Source organism: Phyllobates terribilis, unplaced genomic scaffold (assembly GCF_046119375.1).
Source record: "Phyllobates terribilis strain yellow unplaced genomic scaffold, ASM4611937v1 Scaffold_602__1_contigs__length_984359, whole genome shotgun sequence".
Lineage (NCBI taxonomy): Eukaryota > Metazoa > Chordata > Amphibia > Anura > Dendrobatidae > Phyllobates > Phyllobates terribilis.
Genome location: NW_027363362.1, coordinates 405,645 through 424,828, shown reverse-complemented (window position 1 = coordinate 424,828; position 19,184 = coordinate 405,645). Strand labels below are relative to the sequence as shown.

The 19,184-nt window shown below is 44.8% G+C and overlaps 6 non-coding genes and 2 pseudogenes across 6 annotated transcripts; all 8 read left to right on the top strand.

Moving 5' to 3' along the window:
• Positions 1–226: 226 nt before the first annotated feature.
• Positions 227–417, top strand: LOC141233527 (U2 spliceosomal RNA). Its single transcript, XR_012299601.1, has one exon. It is a non-coding gene; the product is annotated as a U2 spliceosomal RNA (small nuclear RNA).
• Positions 418–1,532: 1,115 nt separating this feature from the next.
• On the top strand, positions 1,533–1,723 carry LOC141233515 (U2 spliceosomal RNA). The gene has a single exon (XR_012299590.1). It is a non-coding gene; the product is annotated as a U2 spliceosomal RNA (small nuclear RNA).
• Positions 1,724–2,838: 1,115 nt separating this feature from the next.
• Positions 2,839–2,930, top strand: LOC141233715 (U2 spliceosomal RNA; annotated as a pseudogene).
• A 794-nt stretch (positions 2,931–3,724) lies between these two features.
• On the top strand, positions 3,725–3,908 carry LOC141233689 (U2 spliceosomal RNA). The gene has a single exon (XR_012299751.1). It is a non-coding gene; the product is annotated as a U2 spliceosomal RNA (small nuclear RNA).
• Positions 3,909–6,351: 2,443 nt separating this feature from the next.
• On the top strand, positions 6,352–6,561 carry LOC141233693 (U2 spliceosomal RNA; annotated as a pseudogene).
• A 1,109-nt stretch (positions 6,562–7,670) lies between these two features.
• On the top strand, positions 7,671–7,861 carry LOC141233503 (U2 spliceosomal RNA). Its single transcript, XR_012299579.1, has one exon. It is a non-coding gene; the product is annotated as a U2 spliceosomal RNA (small nuclear RNA).
• A 1,111-nt stretch (positions 7,862–8,972) lies between these two features.
• Positions 8,973–9,163, top strand: LOC141233492 (U2 spliceosomal RNA). Its single transcript, XR_012299568.1, has one exon. It is a non-coding gene; the product is annotated as a U2 spliceosomal RNA (small nuclear RNA).
• Positions 9,164–15,258: 6,095 nt separating this feature from the next.
• LOC141233680 (U2 spliceosomal RNA) lies at positions 15,259–15,457 on the top strand. Its single transcript, XR_012299744.1, has one exon. It is a non-coding gene; the product is annotated as a U2 spliceosomal RNA (small nuclear RNA).
• Positions 15,458–19,184: the final 3,727 nt, after the last annotated feature.

Here is a 19,184-nt window from a genome sequence, read left to right as displayed (position 1 = left end):
TGAGGCGGGTGGGAACAGCAGGGGTTGAAGGTGCTGTGTTTAAAGAGGTGGAGTTATGCAGATCTAAAACGCGTGGATTGCAGCAGCAGCAAGCCGAAAAGTGCAGGCATGTAAGGGATCTAGAGGTTGACAACATGTCTTCTTAACGGGAGTCCAGGAGCTCATCTCCACAAATGGACTTTTCAGGATCCTTGGGTGGCTCCGTAGTTTGAAACCAATTCTGGTTATCGCTTCTCGGCCTTTTGGCTAAGATCAAGTGTAGTATCTGTTCTTATCAGTTTAATATCTGATACGTCCCCTATCTGGGGACCATATATTAAATGGATTTTTAGAACAGGGAGATGGAAAAAGAGCTTGCTCTGTCCACTCCACGCATTGACCTGGTATTGCAGTATCTCCAGGACCGGTGCACCCCTTCTTTAATGCAGTTTCTAAAATCAGAAAGAATTGAATTCAATGTTTTTTGTTCATTTTGCTTGTTTGTCGGATTTTGGGATGGACTCTTTGGCTTTGCTTTTCTTCTCCTCATTGGATTTTTCATGTTCAAAGTTGCAGAAGCCAGATTACAAGCTCATTTTGGTTCAACTTCAGCAACTGTGCATTGCATTGCCATGTAATGTGATGCAATGCTATCTTTCTAGCTCTCCCTTTTTACTTCCTTTTGGATAAACAGACATATTAGGCAAGCATTTTGGAGCTTTCACCTAAATAACTACAGGTGGTGAGATAAGCTGCACAATATAATTGACCTTTCAGTATATTGTTGCACACACACCATCTATTTAGCAAATGCCCTTGTTATCAACAGCAGCCTTTTAAACTCACCTGAGCTAACAGGTATGTGCGCTGGTTACTCTGCTGCGCTTAAAATTTCTTTTTTGGTTTGCTACAATGCCTTTTCTGAAACGTTGTCTCCCTCTGCTGGAACACTGACTTCTTTCATTTAATGCCTGCAGACTATAAAAGAGAACCCAACCGAAAAAGTTTGGTTGATTAGTCTGTGGCATTCTGTTAAACTGTTGCTTATGGCGGTCTCTGTGAGCTTCTCAGCGACATTCAGCCAGCCAGGTATCCTGCCTGCAGTAGATGGAATGTGGCAATGGAACGCTGGCTGCGCGTGTCATAATAGGCTCTGAGCCTTTATATACCTGTGCACAGCAGCAGCCACCTTCAGTCTGCTGCTGGACAGCCAGCAGCAGCAGCAGCAGGAGAGGAATGTAATCAGGAGCCCTCCTGCTAAGGGTAGACAGCTGCTCGTTCCACCCCACCCCCCGCCTTAATTGGTTCTCCTCCCTTCCAACGGTGTTGAGGCGGGTGGGAACAGCAGGGGGTGAAGGTGCTGTGTTTAAAGAGGTGGAGTTATGCAGATCTAAAACGCGTGGATTGCAGCAGCAGCAAGCCGAAAAGTGCAGGCATGTAAGGGATCTAGAGGTTGACAACATGTCTTCTTAACGGGAGTCCAGGAGCTCATCTCCACAAATGGACTTTTCAGGATCCTTGGGTGGCTCCGTAGTTTGAAACCAATTCTGGTTATCGCTTCTCGGCCTTTTGGCTAAGATCAAGTGTAGTATCTGTTCTTATCAGTTTAATATCTGATACGTCCCCTATCTGGGGACCATATATTAAATGGATTTTTAGAACAGGGAGATGGAAAAAGAGCTTGCTCTGTCCACTCCACGCATTGACCTGGTATTGCAGTATCTCCAGGACCGGTGCACCCCTTCTTTAATGCAGTTTCTAAAATCAGAAAGAATTGAATTCAATGTTTTTTGTTCATTTTGCTTGTTTGTCGGATTTTGGGATGGACTCTTTGGCTTTGCTTTTCTTCTCCTCATTGGATTTTTCATGTTCAAAGTTGCAGAAGCCAGATTACAAGCTCATTTTGGTTCAACTTCAGCAACTGTGCATTGCATTGCCATGTAATGTGATGCAATGCTATCTTTCTAGCTCTCCCTTTTTACTTCCTTTTGGATAAACAGACATATTAGGCAAGCATTTTGGAGCTTTCACCTAAATAACTACAGGTGGTGAGATAAGCTGCACAATATAATTGACCTTTCAGTATATTGTTGCACACACACCATCTATTTAGCAAATGCCCTTGTTATCAACAGCAGCCTTTTAAACTCACCTGAGCTAACAGGTATGTGCGCTGGTTACTCTGCTGCGCTTAAAATTTCTTTTTTGGTTTGCTACAATGCCTTTTCTGAAACGTTGTCTCCCTCTGCTGGAACACTGACTTCTTTCATTTAATGCCTGCAGACTATAAAAGAGAACCCAACCCAAAAAGTTTGGTTGATTAGTCTGTGGCATTCTGTTAAACTGTTGCTTATGGCGGTCTCTGTGAGCTTCTCAGCGACATTCAGCCAGCCAGGTATCCTGCCTGCAGTAGATGGAATGTGGCAATGGAACGCTGGCTGCGCGTGTCATAATAGGCTCTGAGCCTTTATATACCTGTGCACAGCAGCAGCCACCTTCAGTCTGCTGCTGGACAGCCAGCAGCAGCAGCAGCAGGAGAGGTATGTAATCAGGAGCCCTCCTGCTAAGGGTAGACAGCTGCTCGTTCCACCCCACCCCCCACCTTAATTGGTTCTCCTCCCTTCCAACGGTGTTGAGGCGGGTGGGAACAGCAGGGGGTGAAGGTGCTGTGTTTAAAGAGGTGGAGTTATGCAGATCTAAAACGCGTGGATTGCAGCAGCAGCAAGCCGAAAAGTGCAGGCATGTAAGGGATCTAGAGGTTGACAACATGTCTTCTTAACGGGAGTCCAGGAGCTCATCTCCACAAATGGACTTTTCAGGATCCTTGGGTGGCTCCGTAGTTTGAAACCAATTCTGGTTATCGCTTCTCGGCCTTTTGGCTAAGATCAAGTGTAGTATCTTTCGAAAAGGCGGTTTTGGATGTTGGCCGCCCTAGTAGATTGATACATTATGCACACTGGGGTTTAGGCGCTTGTTAGTACGCCAGGTGGCTAATATAGTCATCTGGTGGAAAGCATGGCCCCCCAGGATCGACGCCATTGGGCCGGGGAAGATCGAAAGCCCGAAGTGTGAAGTGCCCCAGGAGTGGTGACCCTGGGGTGCCTTAACTCACTGGGATTGGGAACCCCACTTGAGTTTATGGCACATTTGCACAAGCACTTCAAATTTTCTTTCTTCGCACACACCCTTATTCCGGGCCTTCTGGCCTTAGGATGGGGAATTTTTCAATTCCCGGTCGAAGGTCCGGGCAGTATTATACTGTGAAACCTTCACTATTTATTTAATTTCTTTGTCACTGTGTGTCCACTTATTCACGTGTGTCACGTCCTACTAGGATTTTGTCGGGATGCGGTTCCCTTACGGGTTCCTCTCTTGGCAGGTCTAGGGGGGGAGTGTGTGGCCATCAGGTTCCGCTCCCCCCTGAACCCCCCTGGCTCTCCTCTTTTGGGAGGAGAGCGTTGTTGGCTCCCCTCTTCCGGGAGCGGAGCACAGTCTTTGGCTCCCAGTGGCTTGCTCGGGTGAGAACTCGGGCAGGTGCTGGGGGTAAGATTGGGTCGCCTCTGGCTTCGGCTGGAGGTGGCTTTTTGTCCCTGTTCCTCGCTGTGGCCTTTTGGCTCGGAGGGACGGGGAATGGTTTGGGGGACCCTTCTCCTTTTGGAGAGGGTTTCAAGAAGACCAGCATCCCAGTGCACTTTTTTTGTGGCACTTGTCACTTTTTTAAGCGCACTCGGGTTTTGTACACGAATTCGGGCTTTCAAAAAAAAAAAAAAAAAAAATCTGTTCTTATCAGTTTAATATCTGATACGTCCCCTATCTGGGGACCATATATTAAATGGATTTTTAGAACAGGGAGATGGAAAAAGAGCTTGCTCTGTCCACTCCACGCATTGACCTGGTATTGCAGTATCTCCAGGACCGGTGCACCCCTTCTTTAATGCAGTTTCTAAAATCAGAAAGAATTGAATTCAATGTTTTTTGTTCATTTTGCTGGTTTGTCGGATTTTGGGATGGACTCTTTGGCTTTGCTTTTCTTTTCCTCATTGGATTTTTCATGTTCAAAGTTGCAGAAGCCAGATTACAAGCTCATTTTGGTTCAACTTCAGCAACTGTGCATTGCATTGCCATGTAATGTGATGCAATGCTATCTTTCTAGCTCTCCCTTTTTACTTCCTTTTGGATAAACAGACATATTAGGCAAGCATTTTGGAGCTTTCACCTAAATAACTACAGGTGGTGAGATAAGCTGCACAATATAATTGACCTTTCAGTATATTGTTGCACACACACCATCTATTTAGCAAATGCCCTTGTTATCAACAGCAGCCTTTTAAACTCACCTGAGCTAACAGGTATGTGCGCTGGTTACTCTGCTGCGCTTAAAATTTCTTTTTTTGTTTGCTACAATGCCTTTTCTGAAACGTTGTCTCCTTCTGCTGGAACACTGACTTCTTTCATTTAATGCCTGCAGACTATAAAAGAGAACCCAACCCAAAAAGTTTGGTTGATTAGTCTGTGGCATTCTGTTAAACTGTTGCTTATGGCGGTCTCTGTGAGCTTCTCAGCGACATTCAGCCAGCCAGGTATCCTGCCTGCAGTAGATGGAATGTGGCAATGGAACGCTGGCTGCGCGTGTCATAATAGGCTCTGAGCCTTTATATACCTGTGCACAGCAGCAGCCACCTTCAGTCTGCTGCTGGACAGCCAGCAGCAGCAGCAGCAGGAGAGGTATGTAATCAGGAGCCCTCCTGCTAAGGGTAGACAGCTGCTCGTTCCACCCCACCCCCCGCCTTAATTGGTTCTCCTCCCTTCCAACGGTGTTGAGGCGGGTGGGAACAGCAGGGGGTGAAGGTGCTGTGTTTAAAGAGGTGGAGTTATGCAGATCTAAAACGCGTGGATTGCAGCAGCAGCAAGCCGAAAAGTGCAGGCATGTAAGGGATCTAGAGGTTGACAACATGTCTTCTTAACGGGAGTCCAGGAGCTCATCTCCACAAATGGACTTTTCAGGATCCTTGGGTGGCTCCGTAGTTTGAAACCAATTCTGGTTATCGCTTCTCGGCCTTTTGGCTAAGATCAAGTGCAGTGATCTAGCGGTTTTTGCCTTGGTCTTGGCTGGGAGGCGCTTGGGGTACCCGACTCCTTGGCCTGGGGGGATCGCTACACTTATCGGTGGAGCTAAACCCCCCTGCTGCTATTAGGGAGTCGGATTAGTCCCTGGGCAACGAGAGGCGATCACCTTGTCACCACACATAGCTGTGGGGGGCAACTGTCGCCACACATAGCTGTGGTGGCAACATTTGGAGGATTAAAAGGAAAAAACGGAAGGAAAACGGATCGTTGAGATGGAGTTTTGGAAAAAGAAGAGATGCTTACGTTTTTTTGTGAAACGGGAGACGGAAGAAACTTTTTTGGAAGAAAAATGGATTCTGGAAATTTTGAGGAAATATGAAGTTTTGGAGAAGGATATCTACTGTATGCAAGAAATAAAGCAAGGTAAAGTTTGTGATGTGATTCTAGTTTCTGAGGAAAAGTGCATTCATTTTTTCAAAGGCTGGAGTGAAGAGGATTCTGGGAAAATTGGAGTAAGTGCATCATTCATGGGGAAACCGAAGAGTGTGATAATTTACATGGACAATCCGTTTGTGGAAATAGAGGAGATAATGGTTTTTTTGGAATCTAAATGTAAGATGGTAAAGTTTCAGAAATTATACAGGAACAAAGTTGGTATTTGGAACGGAAAGAGACGTTTTTTGGTGTGGACAACAGGAGAAGAAAATTTGCATAATGGGAGGATTATGTTAAACGGGAGTTCTGGGTATTGTTACATGGAAAGCAGCAAAGGAACTTTTGAAAAGAACTTTGGAGGACAAAAGGAAGATATTGGTGATAAAATGAAGAAGGAAGTTGATGCGATAATTATAGAGGAGAATAAGCAGGGAAAAGAAGTTGAAAGTTTAAAGGTGAAATTGAAGAAAAAGGTAACGGTACAGGAAAATTGTGGATCAAGGAAAGTATCTGGTGAAAAGAAAGAAGTAAAAGAGGAAAAGGGTAAAGTGTTGGAGAAGGTGGTGACTTTCAGAGATGATGAGGAAGAGTATGATTGGGAACAGATGCGGTTAGAGCATGAGGAGGAAGAAAAGAAGTTAAGGGGTTTTGTTGGGAGGAAAGTAAAAGAGAAAAAGGGGATATTTAGTTTGGGAAACCGGGTGAAGTAATGTCAGTTGTGATTTGTTTGGAAACTGTTGAAACTGCAAAGGAATTGTTATGTTTAACTTTATATATATTAATTCAAATTAAAAAATATAAATATAATATCTAAACACGATGATGGAACTAAAATCTTGAGTTTGGTGATATATGATTTAAGATTATAAAACTTAATTTCTGAGTGTTTGGAACAAAAAAAAAAAAAAAAAAAAAAAAAAAAAAAAATCTGTTCTTATCAGTTTAATATCTGATACGTCCCCTATCTGGGGACCATATATTAAATGGATTTTTAGAACAGGGAGATGGAAAAAGAGCTTGCTCTGTCCACTCCACGCATTGACCTGGTATTGCAGTATCTCCAGGACCGGTGCACCCCTTCTTTAATGCAGTTTCTAAAATCAGAAAGTATTGAATTCAATGTTTTTTGTTCATTTTGCTTGTTTGTCGAATTTTGGGATGGACTCTTTGGCTTTGCTTTTCTTCTCCTCATTGGATTTTTCATGTTCAAAGTTGCAGAAGCCAGATTACAAGCTCATTTTGGTTCAACTTCAGCAACTGTGCATTGCATTGCCATGTAATGTAACGCAATGCTATCTTTCTAGCTCTCCCTCTTTACTTCCTTTTGGATAAACAGACATATTAGGCAAGCATTTTGGAGCTTTCACCTAAATAACTACAGGTGGTGAGATAAGCTGCACAATATAATTGACCTTTCAGTATATTGTTGCACACACACCATCTATTTAGCAAATGCCCTTGTTATCAACAGCAGCCTTTTAAACTCACCTGAGCTAACAGGTATGTGCGCTGGTTACTCTGCTGCGCTTAAAATTTCTTTTTTGGTTTGCTACAATGCCTTTTCTGAAACGTTGTCTCCCTCTGCTGGAACACTGACTTCTTTCAATTAATGCCTGCAGACTATAAAAGAGAACCCAACCCAAAAAGTTTGGTTGATTAGTCTGTGGCATTCTGTTAAACTGTTGCTTATGGCGGTCTCTGTGAGCTTCTCAGCGACATTCAGCCAGCCAGGTATCCTGCCTGCAGTAGATGGAATGTGGCAATGGAACGCTGGCTGCGCGTGTCATAATAGGCTCTGAGCCTTTATATACCTGCGCACAGCAGCAGCCACCTTCAGTCTGCTGCTGGACAGCCAGCAGCAGCAGGAGAGGTAAGTAATCAGCAGCCCTCCTGCTAAAGGTAGACAGCTGCTCGTTCCACCCCACCCCCCGCCTTAATTGGTTCTCCTCCCTTCCAACGGTGTTGAGGCGGGTGGGAACAGCAGGGGGTGAGGGTGCTGTGTTTAAAGAGGTGGAGTTATGCAGATCTAAAACGCGTGGATTGCAGCAGCAGCAAGCCGAAAAGTGCAGGCATGTAAGGGATCTAGAGGTTGACAACATGTCTTCTTAACGGGAGTCCAGGAGCTCATCTCCACAAATGGACTCTTCAGGATCCTTGGGTGGCTCCATAGTTCGAAACCAATTCTGGTTATCGCTTCTCGGCCTTTTGGCTAAGATCAAGTGTAGTATCTGTTCTTATCAGTTTAATATCTGATACGTCCCCTATCTGGGGACCATATATTAAATGGATTTTTAGAACAGGGAGATGGAAAAAGAGCTTGCTCTGTCCACTCCACGCATTGACCTGGTATTGCAGTATCTCCAGGACCGGTGCACCCCTTCTTTAATGCAGTTTCTAAAATCAGAAAGAATTGAATTCAATGTTTTTTGTTCATTTTGCTTGTTTGTCGGATTTTGGGATGGACTCTTTGGCTTTGCTTTTCTTCTCCTCATTGGATTTTTCATGTTCAAAGTTGCAGAAGCCAGATGACAAGCTCATTTTGGTTCAACTTCAGCAACTGTGCATTGCATTGCCATGTAATGTAACGCAATGCTATCTTTCTAGCTCTCCCTCTTTACTTCCTTTTGGATAAACAGACATATTAGGCAAGCATTTTGGAGCTTTCACCTAAATAACTACAGGTGGTGAGATAAGCTGCACAATATAATTGACTTTTCAGTATATTGTTGCACACACACCATCTATTTAGCAAATGCCCTTGTTATCAACAGCAGCCTTTTAAACTCACCTGAGCTAACAGGTATGTGAGCTGGTTACTCTGCTGCGCTTAAAATTTCTTTTTTGGTTTGCTACAATGCCTTTTGTGAAACGTTGTCTCCCTCTGCTGGAACACTGACTTCTTTCATTTAATGCCTGCAGACTATAAAAGAGAAACCAACCCAAAAAGTTTGGTTGATTAGTCTGTGGCATTCTGTTAAACTGTTGCTTATGGCGGTCATTGTGAGCTTCTCAGTGACATTCAGCCATCCAGGTATCCCGCCTGCAGTAGATGGAATGTGGCAAAGGAACGCTGGCTGCGCGAGTCATAATAGGCTCTGAGCCTTTATATACCTGCGCACAGCAGCAGCCACCTTCAGTCTGCTGCTGGACAGCCAGCAGCAGCAGCAGGAAAGGTAAGTAATCAGCAACCCTCCTGCTAAGGGTAGACAGCTGCTCGTTCCACCCCCCCCCCACCTTAATTGGTTCTCCTCCCTTCCAACGGTGTTGAGGCGGGTGGGAACAGCCGGGGGTGAGGGTGCTGTGCTAAAAGAGGTGGAGTTATGCAGATCTAAAACGCGTGGATTGCAGCAGCAGCAAGCCGAAAAGTGCAGGCATGTGAGGGATCTAGAGGTTGACAGCATGTCTTCTTAACGGGAGTCCAGGTGGCCATCTCCACAAATGGACTTTTCAGGATCCTTGGGTGGCACCGTAGTCCGAAACCAATTCTGGTTATCGCTTCTCGGCCTTTTGGCTAAGATCAAGTGTAGTATCTGTTCTTATCAGTTTAATATCTGATACGTCCCCTATCTGGGGACCATATATTAAATGGATTTTTAGAACAGGGAGATGGAAAAAGAGCTTGCTCTGTCCACTCCACGCATTGACCTGGTATTGCAGTATCTCCAGGACCGGTGCACCCCTTCTTTAATGCAGTTTCTGAAATCAGAAAGAATTGAATTCAATGCTTTTTGTTCATTTTGCTTGTTTGTCGGATTTTGGGATGGACTCTTTGGCTTTGCTTTTCTTCTCCTCATTGGATTTTTCATGTTAAAAGTTGCAGATGCCAGATGACAAGCTCATTTTTGTTCAACTTCAGCAACTGTGCATTGCATTGCCATGTAATGTAATGCAATGCTATCTATCTAGCTCTCCCTCTTTACTTCCTTTTGGATAAACAGACATATTAGGCAAGCATTTTGGAGCTTTCACCTAAATAACTACAGGTGGTGAGATAAGCTGCACAATATAATTGACCTTTCAGTATATTGTTGCACACACACCATCTATTTAGCAAATGCCCTTGTTATCAACAGCAGCCTTTTAAACTCACCTGAGCTAACAGGTATGTGAGCTGGTTACTCTGCTGCGCTTAAAATTTCTTTTTTGGTTTGCTACAATGCCTTTTGTGAAACGTTGTCTCCCTCTGCTGGAACACTGACTTCTTTCATTTAATGCCTGCAGACTATAAAAGAGAAACCAACCCAAAAAGTTTGGTTGATTAGTCTGTGGCATTCTTTTAAACTGTTGCTTATGGCGGTCTCTGTGAGCTTCTCAGTGACATTCAGCCATCCAGGTATCCCGCCTGCAGTAGATGGAATGTGGCAATGGAACGCTGGCTGCGCGTGTCATAATAGGCTCTGAGCCTTTATATACCTGCGCACAGCAGCAGCCACCTTCAGTCTGCTGCTGGACAGCCAGCAGCAGCAGCAGGAAAGGTAAGTAATCAGCAACCCTCCTGCTAAGGGTAGACAGCTGCTCGTTCCACCCCCCCCCCGCCTTAATTGGTTCTCCTCCCTTCCAACGGTGTTGAGGCGGGTGGGAACAGCCGGGGGTGAGGGTGCTGTGCTAAAAGAGGTGGAGTTATGCAGATCTAAAACGCGTGGATTGCAGCAGCAGCAAGCTGAAAAGTGCAGGCATGTGAGGGATCTAGAGGTTGACAGCATGTCTTCTTAACGGGAGTCCAGGTGGCCATCTCCACAAATGGACTTTTCAGGATCCTTGGGTGGCACCGTAGTCCGAAACCAATTCTGGTTATCGCTTCTCGGCCTTTTGGCTTAGATCTTGTATCTGGTCAGAAGGATCCTATAGTGTCTCCCCCTCGGCCTTGCAGCATCGCCACTTAGGTGGCTTAAGCTGCCTGCTGCTATTGGGGGGGGTCCAGAGGAAACGAGAGGTGATAATGGGCGTCAAGATTCGCTATGCCGGGACCGATGATATTCGGGTCAAAAATGCTTTTCGCATTGATATTGAGGAGTCGAGGAGGAATTTCTTTAACCTGCGGTTCTTGGTGGAAGTCGTCATCTTCAAGATTTTGAATGTTGGTCGTGGAGACATCATTTGCCTACAGGAGTTCCCAAAGAATGGCCGGTACGTTTTAGTCCTTGATCGTATGGCAGCTTGCCAGAATCTTTTCAAGACTCTAAAGAATCAGCAAGCCTTGGATCATCCGGCTCTTGATGGGCTTACATTCACGGTATTGTATACTAAGGGGGAAGTGCCAGTTATTGTGTTTATGCACAACCCCCTTGTGGATGTGGAGGACATTACTAGATTCCTGAACCGTCATTGCAGCTATGTGTCCTACTCACACAAGGTGAGGAATGAGGTGGGCTTGTGGACTGGCAAACACAAATTTTTTGTACGGTTCCAGGAGGACCCCCAGGGACCTGGGGGTATCCACTACCCTCCCCTCAGTTTTGCCATCGGGAGGGATAGAGGGTATATGTATTTTCCTGGTGCTCCGCGTTTTTGCAGGAAGTGTAAATCCTTTGGACACTACCAAGAGGACTGCACGGTGGAGAAGTTTTGTGGGAAATGCAATAAAGAGGGTCATCTGGCAATGGAGTGTACTAACTCCATGGTTTGTAATGCATGTGGCGAGGAGGGACACGCTTTCAAGGACTGTCCCCATCGTTCCAGGTCATATGCAGAGGCCGTGTCCCCACGTCCTACTACTGCCGCCACTATTGGTGAGGCGATCGAGGCAGTAAGGGACTTCATGGAAGAGATGGAGCAAGCACCCGATCCTGCTGGTGGAAGCGCTGTTGAGATAGAGCCTGCAGATATGTCAATTCTGCTTGATGTGAGTGGTGAGGGAGAAGTGAGCGGTTCACTCTCCACAACGCCGGTGTTGGCTTTGGAAAGCTCAGAGGCAATTCATGAAGGTGGTGGTGGCCAGGGTGACTTCACCGGGGCTGTGGTGAGGCCCCCTGATGAGGACTCTGATGTGTCTTCTGCAAAGAAGTTCCGGCCAGATTTTTCACCTGCCAGTATTGGGAGCATCAGCCCCTTAAGTGATAGGAGCTATCCCGAGAGCTACAGTGCCTCTCCTAGGAGGTCTTTTTTGGAGGAGGGGGCCAGCATTCTCTGCTTAACATCAGGAATCGAGTTTCAAGACGAGAAAGGTTGACTCTTCGGTGGGGGGTATGTTCTTTTTTACCGAATATGGTTAAAAAATGGGCTCCAACGTGGGCTGTAGTGTACTGTCAATAAATGTAAGGCTTATAAAATCTAAGCCTAGAAGATTGGCTATACTGGAAGAACTAAAAAATCTTGGAGCAAATATTTACTGTCTGCAAGAGTGCGGAATTGAAGAGTCACCTCCTGAAAAGGACTGGGTATATGGGTATAGCATTTGGTCAGGTTCAATGACAAACAAAAATGATGGTGTGGGGATTTTGTTGGGGAATAGGGATTTAAGTTTTGAAAATTATATGGTGGTGGAGCCAGGTCGTTGTATAATGGCAGTGGTTAAGGGGAGAGGGTGGAGGGTGAAAATTGTTAACGTGTATTGTCCAATTAACAAAGGGGATAGGTTAGCACTATTAGAGAAAATACGTTTATTTTTGCCTGGAAGGATTCCAATATTATTAGTTGGTGATTTCAATTGTGTTTCTGAAGGGGAAATTGATGTCACGGGTAAGGTCCTTAATCAAATTACATCTGATTTTTCTTTTTTAGATGCAGCGGAATTTTTGAGTAAGCCACCACCGGCCACATATAGAGCTGATAGGGGAGGAATAGTGTCCAGGATTGACCGCATGCTGTATACAAATAGAGGTTTGGTGTGTAAATTTTTTAAACAGCATGTTTTTTCTTTCACAGACCATGAATGTTTGTGGGGTATGTTTGAAGGTGATAAAAAAATGGTGCATGGTGTTGGGGTATGGAAGCTAAATGTTAGGTTGTTAGAGGATGTTAGGGTTATGAGAGACTTCGAAAGTAAGTATGAATGGTGGAGGTCTAGGAAAAATAATTTTGTGGATGTGACTGTATGGTGGGATTGGGTGAAAGTGGAAATTAAGATTTTTTTTAGGAGGTGGGGTTATAAAAAAGCAGCAATTGAAAGAGGCAGATTTAAAGATTTAAATATGAGGATTGAGTGGTTACATAAAATGAGTATGAAAGGAATTGATGTTAGTGATCAACTCAGAGGAGCGAGAGATGAGATGAAGCGTGTTTTGGAAAAGCGTGGGAAGGAAATTATTTTTAGGACGAGAGTTGAGCATTTGGATATGGATGAGAAGTGTACGAGGTACTTTTTTAAAAAAATGTGCAGTAAAAAAGATGAGTTGGATGAGGTTGTAAATGATAATGGTATGACTGTGGTTGGAAGGGAAGTGTTGGATGAGGTACATAGTTTCTATAGTAGTTTATTTGAGTCTAAATGGGTGGATGGGGGTTTGAAAAAGCATGTGTTAGGTATGTTGGAGAGTCAGCTTGAATCAGGGGAACGTGAGTGTTTGAGTGAAGATATTGTTTTTGATGAGGTTAAAAAGGCGGTGGATGGTGCGAAAAAGAATAAAACACCTGGGAAAGATGGGTTGCCTGTGGAGTTTTATGTAAAAGCATGGGATGTGATTGGTGTTGATTTTGTGGAGGTATGTCAATATATGTGGATGAATGGTGTACTTTGTAATTCCATGAAAGAAGGAGTAGTTGTTTACTATATAAGAAGGGTGAGAAAAAGAATTTGCGTAATTGGAGGCCGATTACATTACTCAATGCAGATTATAAAGTCTTTAGCAAAATTCTGGCTAACCGTATGCGTGGGGTGATTGGAAGTGTGGTTGGTGATGATCAAGTGTGCGCGGTGCCAGGTAGGTGTATGACTGATAACCTCTTGTTGTTGAGGGACGTAATTGGAGATTGTATGTTTAGGAAGGGGAAATGTATGGTTTTTTGTGTGGATTTTGAGAAAGCTTTTGATAGAGTGTCGCATGCGTTTATGTTTGAGGTGTTAGTTAGGATGGGTTTTCCTAGTGTTTTTGTGAATGCCATAAGGTGTTTGTATGATGGTGTGGTGAGTGAAGTGTTAGTGAATGGATGTTTGAGTGAGAAGGTGTGCATAAAATCAGGGGTCAGGCAGGGGTGTCCGTTGTCCCCTGTCCTGTTTATAAGTGTGATTGAGCCCCTGTTGTGCATGATTCGGAAAGAGAAAGTGATGAATGGTCTTCTGATCCCAGGGAGTGGTGGAAAGACTGTAAAGGTAATGGGGTATATGGACGATGTTGTTGTGGTGAGTGATAATATGGCTGCTATGAATCGAGCAAGGTTGCTTTTAGATTTCTTTTGTGGTGCATCTGGTTTTAGGGTGAATTGGGGGAAGTGTAGCTTTAAGTGTTTCGGGGATTCGAGTGTTAGGATGGATGGTGTGATATGTGAAGAAGGTGCTATTAAGGTTTTGGGGGTGTGGTTTAACAAAGATCTGAAAGGGAATGAGAGATGGGATGAATGCGGTAAGAGGATTGAACAGAAGTTAAATTTTTGGAGGTTGCGGGACTTGACATTGTCAGGCAAAGTCCTTATTATTAAGTCAGTGATTCTTCCTATGTTACTTTTTGTGTCAGTGGTTTTTCCAGCCCCTTATAGGGGTTTTAGGCGGATTGAGAAGCTAATTTTTACGTTTTATTGGGGAAGTAAGATGGAAAAACTTAAAAGGGAATATTTGTGTAAGTTACGTGAACATGGGGGAATGGATTTCCCAAATTTTGAAATTTGTCTTGGTTTAAATTTTATTAAAACAGTGGTTGTTCTGTTAGGTAGGGATAACAAGACGGCTTATATGATTAAATATATGGCTGGATGGATGTTGTTTGGGTTGAAATGGATGAGAAGGGATGCAAGAGTGCCTGTTTCGTTTAAATGTCCAGTGTGGTATGAGTTTGTTGAAAAATTTGTTGTCAAGCATGATTTGTTGGATGTTCCTATGGGTGATTTCAAAGTGATAAGGAATGTAAGGAGAAGGATGCGAGTTAGAGAGTTTGAATGTAACATTAGGGGCTTGAGATCGAGTGAAGCGTTGTGTGTATGGAGGAACCTGAGTATAAAAGGAATATCGAATAGGCAGCGTGATATCGTATGGATGAGTTTGCATGAGATTTTGCCTGTGAGAGAGGTACAGAAGAGGAGGGATCTGATTAGAACAGAGGTATGTCCGAGGGATGGATGTGGGGCGAGTGAAACTGTTATGCATTTGGTTTGGAATTGTGATTATGCTCAGAGTGTTTGGAAGGGAGTGGGTGGTTTATGCAAGGAACTAGCGGGCGTGAATTTTATAAATTGGAGAGTGGTAATGTTTGGGATGGGTGCAAGTAGCCGGGTGAAAGAGAGATTGTTGTGGTTGATAATGGCATGTGTAATAGAAAGTCTGTGGGACGTTAGGAATTTGTGTTTATTTAAAAGGAAAATAATCTCAGTTAATAATTGTGTTAGGATGGTTTTGTCAAGGTTATACATAGTTTATTTATGGGATAGCCGTGGCGGTGGTGGCTCTGATTCAGAAGGTTTTTGGAAAGTCAAAAAATGGAGGTCACTGGTAAAGTACCAGTAAGTCCTTGTTTAAGTGTTGTGATCTGTCATTTTTTATGACAATGGTATGTTTTTATAGTTTTTGTCCATTCAAAAGGTCTTACAACTGTTTCAGTATAAAGTTATAAATATGAAATAAAGAAAGTACCATTATGATGTAAGACTGGGCAACGTAGTGTGAGTTTTTATACTATTGATTGTTGCTTGAAAAATTTTACTGAATAGTATAAAAAAAAAAAAAAAAAAAAAAAAATCTGTTCTTATCAGTTTAATATCTGATACGTCCCCTATCTGGGGACCATATATTAAATGGATTTTTAGAACAGGGAGATGGAAAAAGAGCTTGCTCTGTCCACTCCACGCATTGACCTGGTATTGCAGTATCTCCAGGACCGGTGCACCCCTTCTTTAATGCAGTTTCTAAAATCAGAAAGAATTGAATTCAATGCTTTTTGTTCATTTTGCTTGTTTGTCGGATTTTGTCATATTCTAGAATACACAATGCGTTAGAATCGGGCCACCATCTAGTAAACAATAATTCCAATCATAGACAAACCTCATGTGACACTGGATCAAACTGCCCGAACAGCTGCCCCATGGTGATGGCTTTAGGGTTCACTGTCCGGTAAATCACTTTTTCTTCTTCGCACCCTCGCTCATTCATAAGAGACAGCGTATCAGCGAGGACGTGGAGGACCTTCGTTTTTCCAGAGAACGGCTCTCCAACCAACATAAAACTGTACGGGATAAACAAAATGCAGCATGGTCCATTGTATAAAATGGAAACAGCGAAGAATAAATCCCCCGTCCCATGGACTTCTGTAGTTACAGCTTACCCGTTTCTGACAATCATCATCTCATACGTCTGGATCATTTCCTCCAGAAAGACCTTCTCGGGCTGGATGTTGTGTCCAGCACAGCTCTCCTGTGCGCATTCCAGTAAATCCTGAGCAAAAGGAAGGTAAAATATTTCATCAGTCTGTTTACAGTGGATCCAATTAGAGGTGGGAGAATACATTTTCAGGAACCAGATCAGTATTCTGTGGCCGCTGGACAGGACCCATGAGAGACGCCTCTTAGCTGCCGGCATCCCCGGCTCCTCTTCTGATTATATGGCCTGGTGTACATCATGCTGCAACCATACTGTCATGCCAGGCCGGCTAATCTGAAGAAGAGACGGGGGGCAGGAAGAAATAAGGTGGCTCTCAGGGGTCTCATTCAGTGCCCACCACTGACCTGATGTCACGCACAGTGTAGGAAAGACAAAGTGCGACACAAAGGGATGAGGGGAAGGGAGCCCAGATACTAGGGAAAGGGGGAAATGGAGACCTCCTAGGCTGATCTGCAATCACCCTGTCTCCCCTACCGACTCTATATTGGTTCCTCACCAATTGCCGCACAGGAACCTATCCCTGTATTTCCTTAGCGCTTGACCCTGGATAGGGAAGGGGGGTGAGCACTAGTCGATCCCCACTGACAACTAAAGACAGCAAGGGGAGACAGACACAGGGGAAGTAGCTTAGCTTGAGTCGACTTCAGAGAGATGGCACACACATCCTCTTAGCACCAGAGAGGAAGTAAGAACTGCACTTGCTCCAAGCCTTCACAAGGGGTCATGTGAATATCACTGGCACCTCTGTGTAGCAACCTGGAAATATTTAAACACCCAGGCCTGATTGTCAATTAGAACAGGAGGGAGGTAGCCGTTGGGTCCTACAGTGAGACCGCTAAGAAGATGTCCGTAATGCCAAACGAAGGGATCTCCTGCAACCAACTGCAGGGCGACTGTCTGTCACATCTGACGCACCCATGACACCTGGCCATTGGATCAGTCTCCTGCGAATCGATTCATTCATCTAAAAAAAAATGTCTCCATAACCTACAACTAAACTAGCGATAAATCACTCACAGATGTTTTAACCATTTTTTTTCTACATCAGATCATCCTGCATTGGAGGTATACGTGAGCCCCCTTACCTCTGGTGCCCCTGTGCAGCTGCCCAGGTTGCACTAATGGGACCGGACGATGAGTGACAAGGTCATGTAACACAATTCCAAAGCAGTGGACCAGGATTGGGTGATTTCAATGGGATTGGTCTACCCTCTACTGTGTATGGGGGCCTCATGACAGATTATGTTGGGGGACATAAAAATCGGGCGGTTGGAATTTAATCACCCAATCCTTACTTTCTGACCCTGAAATTAGCAGCTGACATAAGATTCTGGCAGCGACTCTATCTTAGAGAAAACAGGAATGAGCATTCCTGAATATGGGGGAGCCGGGAAAGATAACTGTCATCCTAATGATAGCTGGCCCGCTATATAGGACCTATCACTTGCCATTAATATGCAATTTTATTACCTGGTGTAAATGCCGCTGTTCTCCTGAATTCGGTGTTGTTTTTCTTTTGCTCCTGCGTCTCTCCATTCCTGAGATATAGCCGCTTTATAGAAATCTAGTTCATAATTTTAATAGCCAAGTGGGCGTGGTCATCAAGTCCTCTCTGTGGGAGTCTTCAGGAAGGCCTTGCCCAGTTGGCTTAAAGGGCTAGAGGAGAGTGACAGATGTCAGGAACGGAGAGGAGCAGGAAGAAAAGAAAAACAATGCCGGAGTCAGGAGAACAGCGGCATTTACATATTTATGGCGAGGGACAAGTCCTCTTTAAGTCTTGGAAAACCCCTTTAAGACACTATTATATTTTAATACCTTATAGTCGGCTTCCGGAAGTTGAATGCCAGGGAACAGGTCACTGGTAATCCCATTGAACAGAGGAATATCATGAGACAAAAATTTGGGTTCGTTTACATCCTTAATTGACCGCAAGAGCTAAATAGAATGAAAAAGGATTAAATGATAAAATAATTCATATACAATATGACATGAAACAATATTAAAAGTGAAGAACCCCATTACAAAGGAGCAGTCAGTTCTTGTGGTATGTCTGTATTAGTAAAGAATAGTATTCTCCAAAAAATAAGTATGAAACCTCTTTTCCTAAAACGCTACATTGTATCGTCCCTCTGTTATACCTCCTGGAAATGTATGTGTAAATGATATATAATGTATATGTGGCACCCCAGGGGTCTGGTCTCCACAATAATAGCAATATTATGTCTGAGAGCAGGTGGGAGGTCTCTTGGTCAGGAATCCTATGCATGCCACACCTCCTGCCCAGTCCTGGGAGGGGAAGAACTTCCCCTATATAAACCTGGGGCTGAGGCAGGGTTAGAGACTAGAGTAGAGAGAAGAGAAGCAGCCATAGGAAGAAACAACAGGAGCTCTGTGGGAGCAGTGCTACAAGGAGTCAGGGGCTGGCAGCTGCAGAGCTCGCCCTGACTGAGAAGTTATCACCGGACCCGGAGTCCGAGGCTGTGGGGACTAATCTTTACCCAGCAGCAGAAAACGACCGGCAGGGGATTGCAGGTCCTCTGGCCCAGAAACCCGAAGGCACGGTCACACGCGTGGGACCAGCACCGCCATCGTGGAGCGGAAGCCATTAGAAGGCCCCGAGTCACCGGCCATACGGGTGAGCACCACACGGTACACTCAGGGACGTGGGCTACTTTTACCCGCCTCTAGCAAGGTAGCCAGAAGAGTACAGTTAGTTGGGAAGACCTACAACTCCGCCTGGCCAGGGGAAATCCCATCTGCTCAAGGACTGACCAGGCCCCGATCGCTAGCAAGTACTCCGGGAGGGTCTATCTTTGTCACCAGTAAAGACCCTGAACTACACCGCATCGTCTCTGAGTGGTTCCTGCTACCCCCATCATCCATGTCGGCTGCCCTGAGGCCATACCCCTCCCGTTGGGGGTTATACCATCCACGCTGCACCATCCTTCCACCGGCCTCAGCGGTCTGCCCTGCAGCGGCAGCTCCATAGCTGCATTCAACGGGTGGCGTAGTCGTCCTACATCTACTGCTAATATACTGCCTCCTAGTTTGACACCCTGGGCACGGACCGGGTCACCGCCACAAGGACTACTACCCCTATCCAGATCCGGCTCCGGGTATCCCCTGAACATGGCCCAGGGGGCGCGTCAACTTTTGGCGTAGTCGGCAGGATTTCGTGCCCGCAACCACCGGGTACTGCGTGCCTGAAAAAGAGACTTTTAAAACTTACCTGTGGTAAAGA